A 7779-nucleotide genomic window follows, 5' to 3' on the forward strand; every position below is an offset into this window, starting at 1 on the left:
AAAAAAAAAAAAAAAAAAAAAAAACACAAATTAAGTGTCTTATAGTTTAGTAGTTCAGCAATCTAGTATGGGTCTTACCGGACTACAAACCAGGTATCTGCAGGCTGCATTTCTTTCTGGAGATTTTAAGGGAGAATCTGTTTCTTACTCATTTGGGTTATTTGCAGAATTTAGTTCTTTGTGATGGGAGAAAGACTGAAGTCTTGTCTTCTTGCTTCCTGTAAACTGAGGCCCATTCCCAGCTTCTAGAAGCTGCCACATTCCTTGGCTTATGGCCCCCTCACTCACCTTCAAAGCCAGCAATGGCAAGTTGAGTTCTTCACATCTCTCCTCCTTCCTCTTCTGTCTCATCTCTCTGACCCAACCAGGAAAGTTTCTTCCCTTTTTAGGACTCACGTGATTATATTGTGCCCATGCAATTAACCCAGGATAATCTCCTGACCTCAGGGTCCATACCTTTGATTATACCTGCAGATCTCCTTTGCCATGTAAGGTAAAATATATACAGTCCTACCCAGTTCCACAGCTCACATCTCCAGGTACATAGATAATGCCAGGAACATCCTTGGAGGACATTATTCTGCAACCTCATTTTTGAATAGGAAGCACAGTTAGAAGGTTTTGTTTGTTCCTCTTTTTCTCTTTAACAGCTTTATTGAGGTGCAATTGATGTACATTGAACTGCACATGTTTAAAATGTACAACTTTATGAGTTTTGACATTTGTATACAGTATACACCCATAAATCTGTCACCACAATCAATATAATGAATATACCCATTATTCCTAAAGGTTTCCTTGTGACCCTTTTTAACCCATCCCTCCCTCCTTCATCTCATTCCCAGGCAACCATTGATCTGCTTTCTGTTATTATAGATGAATGTGTATTTTCTAGAATTTTATATAAATGGAATTACACAGTATGTACTTTGGGGGGGGGGTCTGCCTTTTTTCAATCAGTAATACTACGTGACCTAGCCATTCCACGCCTATGTACTACTTATTTATTTATTTATTTTTGGCTGCGTTGGGTCTTTGTTGCTGTGTGTGGGCTTTCTCTAGTTGCGGCGAGCGGGGGCTGCTCTTCATTGCGGTGCGTGTGCTTCTCTTGCAGTGGCTTCTCTTGTTTCAGTGGCTTCTCTTGTTGCAGAGCCTGGGCTCTAGGCGAGCTGGCTTCAGTAGTTGTGGCTCACGGGCTCTAGAGCGCAGGCTCAGTAGTTTTGGTGCACGGGCTTAGTTGCTTCTCAGCATGTGGGATCTTCCCGGACTAGGGATCAAACCCGTGTCCCCTGCATTGGCAGGCAGATTCTTAACCACTGTGCCACCAGGGAAGTCCCTCCTATATACTACATTTATTGTTTCTGGCTGGGACAGTGGGTTGAGAAAAGAGACTAAGAACAACCTGAACTTTTCCGACCTCCAGTCCAGCTCAGATACAAACTCCAGGCTAACTTAGACATATGAAATCTTCGACACTCAGACAATATTCTGTTCTATCCATTAGTTTTTGCTGTGTAAGAAACTATCCCTGAAACTAAGTGGCTTAAACAGTATCACTTCTCTGTGAATCAGTGATTTAAGCTGGTATTTACTGGGTCATTCTGCTAGGATTGGCTAGGCTCACTCTGGGGCTAAAGTCAGTGCATAGATTGGCTAAGGGCTGATTCAATGTCTCACTCAATGTCTGGTGGCTGGTGCTGGCTGTCAGTTGATGCTGGCTGCCAGTGGGGTGATGAAGATGACTGGCCACAGGTCTCCAGCAAATTACTCCAGGTTTATATTTACCTGGTGGCAGCCACAGGATTCCCAAGAGCAGCAAGAGAGGCAAGCCCCAATGCTCAAGGACTTTTCAAGCTTCTGTTTACATCACATTTGCTAATGTTTTATTGGTCATGGCAAGTCACATGACTAAGCTCAGATTAAAGGGTGAAGAAACAGACTCCATCTCTTGATGAGAATAACTACAAAGAAACACTGCAAGAGGACATGCCCTCAGGTAGGGGAAGATTTTGAAACCTTGTTTCTGCAGTCTAGCTCATCTACTTCTCTTCTTCCTTCATTAACTACACTCCCTCACTACCCATTCACGCCTCAAGCCATGCCTCAAGTTCAATTTCCTTACCCATCGCTCAGCAGAATCTATTCTCTCATAAGTTACCAGTGAACTTCTTGTTTCTTGCTAAATCCAGGGAACCCATTTCCCTCATCACCTCATTTGGCATCTTGGCATCATTTGACACAATCTTCTCCCTTGGCTTTGATAACACTATTCTTTTCCTTATAGGCCTCTTAGCTATCTCTTCACAGTCTCCTTTATGGGAAAAGTGTGTAGCATGGTGCCTAACACAAAATAAGCATTTTAAATGGTTTGTTGAATGAATTATTGAATGAGTGAATGAATGCAAGAACAAATAAAAAAGGATTATGTTCCCCTACCCACCAATTAAATGTTAGAGTTTGCCAATCTTTGGTTACTACCTGTACACTGATGGTTTCCAATTTTATGTCTCCAGAGCCTAAATCTCTTTCCTTACTTCAGGCATGTATATGCAACCTCTGACTGGACTTTCTCCCCACTGACGCTCCAAATTCAATCTGTCCGAGTCTGATTAATCTCACTGCCAGACCTACTTTTCTTCCAGATTCTTCCACAATCTACCTGGTCACCCAAGTCAAAAATCTGAATGTTATCCTTGGCTCCAGCCTATCGGTCACTTAAGTCCTGTTACATCTTCCTTTTGAAATCAGCCCCCTTATTTCCAACCACGTTGTTTCTACCACTTTTGTTTGGGTCCTCATTAGTCCTTATCTAGATGCCTACAGCTACCCCCCCACTCAGTGTTTGCAAAATCGCTCTGAAGACAAAAATCATCTGAAGACAGGAAGCATATGTTTTTATGCTTGTTAAAACCACAGATTACCAGACATGCCCCAAATCTTTTGCGTCATAATCTCCCAGAAAGGAGCCTGGAAATGTGTATGTTTAAAAAGCACCCCAGATGATTCTTGCTATGAGGAAACATGGGAAAATATTTTTTTGCCTCCCAAATGCCAGAGTTGCCACCCACCCTATAATCTACTCTCCACAGCATTGCCAGTGACCTGTTTAAAACACGAATCTAATCTTATCACTCCTTTGCTTAAAATATTTTCATGGTTCTTCGTGGTGTCTAGGATAATAGCCACATTCTTTAACAGACCCTTCATATTTCTCTGGCCTTATCTTTCAATCCTTTTCAGTTATGGACTCTATGCTCTATTCTTAACTCTTTCCTAAATGCAGCATGCATACCCTTTCAGGCCACTGCACCAGCTCTACCTGCTACTTAGGACACTCAACCCCTTTATTCATCACACACATATAATACGTCAGTGAGACAGGCACTGTTCTGAGTGCTTTGGAAGTATTAACTCACATATTCATCCTTACAACCCTGGGATGGGTAAGTAGATGGTGGATACTATTGCTATCCCCACTCATGGAGAAAAGGGAGAGACATTTGCCTAGAGTCACGCATAGTTTCTGGCAAAACCACGACTTGATCCCAGACAGCCTGGGATCTGTAGAATCTATGCATTTAGCACCCATGCTCTAGTGCCTTGCCTTCATCTGGTTAAACTCGTTTTTATTCAAAGCACATCTCATGCATTAATACTTCCTGGAAGGCTTCTTCAATCCCCCGGTCTGAATTAGCATTCTGGGCTTATTTTTTGTCACAGCACTCATAACACTGTACCATTAAAGTCTCTTTTCTTGTCTTACAAACCAGACTGTAAGTTCCTTAACAGAAGGAAACACATTTTTTGTATCCCCAAAACCTATCACAATGCCCAGCATGAAGTACTAACTATCCGTTGAATTTTTTAAAAAGGAATAAATGAATGAGTGAGTAAACTTATAAGGGAGCTGCAGGGAACATCAACAACAGACAATCTGAACATTTTGCCCCTGAATCGTCAAGTCATCTGTACACAATTTCATAAGGCTTTTCAATTTGGGGCATATGAGATGGCCTACCTTGTATGAAAAATAAACTTTGGAGTCTTCTTACAAATTCTACAAATGTTCATGGGAATTCAAATTAAATGCATGATTGGATAGTTATTTGTTTAATCTATTCAGTAGATTTCTTTTATTTCTCTGTGTCAAGCATGAAAGTTAAAACTATTTCTAGACCTTTCATCTTAGCTCAGCTTTCCCCTTAATTTCTTCACTCCAAAATGTTGAACAAAACAGGTCCCTTTTTGTGGTTGGAAAGTTTGGCTTTACATAGAACCTTTCAACACACAACTGTCAGCACCTGATTATGGGTCATTTTTTAGCCTCTGACTTTCACTTCCTTCCTTAAATAGGTCTTTCAGATGAATCATCTTCAGCCACTCTGTGATTATGCAGGGAACAGTTACTCAGTATATAAATGAACAGGATGCACTCAGCTCCTTCCTACCTTGTATCCTTCTGTGCTCTGATTTTGGGGGTTTCATTTTCCGTTCAGTAAAAATTTGAGTGACAACTGTGTGCTTTATTTTGTGTAAGCCCTCAGTTCGTTAACACTTCCTGCAAGTATGAGAGGAAGCAAATAGCTGGGGAAAGCTCACATCTACCAGTTTTCAGCCTTTTAGCATTTCTGGTTTGGAGAGGAATTTAGTGGAAAAGGACTTGGATGAGACTTTTTATAATACTTGTGCAATTATTTTTCTATATCTCATGTCATTATTAAAATAATTGTGTGTGTGTACAATACATATACATATAAATGTAAGTAATCTGTCCACCACCACAGTAGTAGAGCCTTCTAACTACTCAAAAATTTATCTCTCAGCCCATAACCCATGAAAACTTTATCAAATTCATTCCTATAATATTCATTCTGATAGTCATAACTATTGGATCGATTTTGGAAAATAATATATTTTGGTAAATAATCTATTTAATGATAGTTTATGGGTTGTATCACATGTACACATGTCCATGAATATTAATATGAAAGATTCCACTTTTTTCCATGTGAAACCAGGAAAAGTCAAAGTACCAAGACCTACAATACTGGAAAATACTAGAATGAATTAAGGAAAGAGGAAGTTTACAATAGAAATTCTTGTCTTTTATCTTCCATATGAATGACATCCTACATATGTATGATCCTGACCTACATTTCTACAGTTAAAGGCTGTTTCCTGAGTGAATCACAGCTGCAATGAAATGTGCAGCAACAGAGGTATGAAAATACACAGGCAACAGCACTCTGACAGAGCAATTCTATAGGCAAGAGATTAAAGGACTAATGTGCAGGACCTCAGATATGGTAAGTTTTAGGAAAGATTTTGAACGTCTATAAGAGTGCAAAAACTACTTATTTAAGAGTCTTTCCAGGCTGCTAAAGAAGATTCTGGCTTTGTGCTGCTTCCCCCTCTCGTTTATCTTCTGAGAAGAGAAGAGATGTCAAAAGAAAGTAAGCTTTGGGCATTGGTAATGGAGAATCGTCAGAGAATGAACAGAGAGCAGTGCCTGCGACGTGGTAGGAAAGGAGGAAGATGTAACAGAGTCAATTAGGATAAAGAGCCAGAGAGGGTGGGAAGAGAAAAATAAAAACAGCCCAAACTGGGGGCAGAGGAAATGGCTCAGAAAAGAAGCTAGGAGTGCGAATAGCTATGGGGTGTGGCGGCAACTTGTGGGAAAGAGAAAAGAGGAAATTTTCCGAGAGCTATTTGTACCCTTCCTAGTATTTGAGAAACACAAGTGCAGTATTTGAGATGTTCTGAAATTACTTTTGGTAGCTGAGTTCCTTTGCATACAGTACTGCCCTGAACAGAACTACATGGTTCATGGCTTTATAAACATTACACGTCTTGCAGTGAAATGTTATGAAAACCACCTTCACTGTCATCTGGCCAGCAGGATTTGTTGCCTCTGGATGAACTGATAAAACCCCTTTAGATTGGCTCATTCTCTACTTGGACCACATTGCCTCTTCTCCTCTCCCCATCTTCATTTACTGTTCTTTGTGTCCTTGTTGAAATACAAATAACAAACTAGACTTTAACATCCTTGATGTTTTTGTATTTCGAGTTATATCTGGCAAAACACCCAGGATGTGATTAGATATTCAGTTAGTTAACTAATCAATTAATTAATTCTAGGATACATATAAAGTTTTTCAAAATGAGTAAAAATGCATGAAGAGAAAGCCAAGTAGCTTTGGTTTTGTTGGTGGTATTTTAATTATTATCACTTTCTTATTGATCTTTTCAATATTCTGATTCAGCAATATATTGGAATCTAAGAACTATCAGATACATTAGTCACTGGTGATTTAATTACTACAACTTTGCTTACCGACCTTACCAAAATGTTCTAATTTCAGCATTATATTTGGAACTCAATTGTTATTACTACCTTTTAACACTTCAGAAAATATCACTAATTTAAGAGACTATTATTCTTCTAGAAAGTAGTTATATAAGTAGCATTAATAACACTTGCATTTTCTACCATTCTTGTCTAAAAGTTAGCTACAAAATTGGCCAGTTTTAATTCTCTAAAGTTTATGAAGGTATGCACGAGATCATAGCTATAGCTCCCACACGAAGTGTTTTGATTGTCTGGAAGTCTTTGTTGTTTCATTAGCTATTATCCGCCTGCACAAAGTCCTTACATAATGAAATGCACCAAACCATCTCTGGATCCAGAATAGCAGTGTGCCATGAGTAGTATATAAGACTAAGATTTAATGGCTAGGTGAGAGCACCCATCGAGAATCTGGATTGAACCGTAGGAAGTTAAAAAGGAATAAAAACATTTGTTCTCTGACAACAAGGAACTTATATACAACATACACAAAATAGGTTGCTGTGATGTGAAATGAGAAGCATTAAAACATATACATACACACACTTTGCTGTCATGCATTCATAAACTTACATTTTCAGTTATGTTGTTGCTCTCTCAGTGTACACACATTGCCAGATAGATGTGTTTCTGACCGGGTAAAGTAGAAGAGTCCAGTTGAGAAAACAGGCCTGGAAGAGGCAGCACTTACCAGCTGTGTGCCCTGTGTAAGTCTTAGAGCTTCACTGAGCCTCCGGTTCTTCATATGTGAGGAGGAGTGGACACCTACTTCTTGAGTGGGGTCTAAAGAGGAAATGAGGTCACCGTGGAAGTGCCTAGCATAGAACACCCCACAACCAACCGTTCTCTCTCCACATTGCATTTTACTTTGATTTCTGACTGCTAACTCACGGTAAAGCCTGCACCTTCTTGGCAGTTCTGCTTCTTAGACACCGAGATTAAACAAACAAACAAAAAGCGCCCTTCTGATGACTACAGAAAAATAAAACTATTTACACAAGTCACAAAGAAGTAGCATTAAATATGTTACTGATGAGAGTTGTTCAGATGTGCAGATAAATGCTTGGCTACTTAAAAGATACAAAAGGCAATTAATATAAAGGAGAGGAGGTTTCTGGGAAGATTGTAGAACAAGAAGCTGTCCCTTGAAAGGGTATTATAAGTAAGGTATGATTAAGGAAATTTTTATCGTGTTTATTCTTTTATGATATAATGCACACTTTAAAAAAAAACTTGGGGGCTTCCCTGGTGGCGCAGTGGTTGAAAGTCCGCCTGCCGATGCAGGGGACACGGTTTCGTGCCCCGGTCCGGGAAGGTCCCACATGCCGCGGAGTGGCTGGGTCCGTGAGTCATGGCCGCTGAGCCTGCACGTCCGGAGCCTGTGCTCCGCAACGGGAGAGGCCACAACAGTGAGAGGCCCGCGTACCACA

This window comes from Lipotes vexillifer, unplaced genomic scaffold, assembly GCF_000442215.2.
Source record: "Lipotes vexillifer unplaced genomic scaffold, Lipotes_vexillifer_v1.1 scaffold415, whole genome shotgun sequence".
Lineage (NCBI taxonomy): Eukaryota > Metazoa > Chordata > Mammalia > Artiodactyla > Lipotidae > Lipotes > Lipotes vexillifer.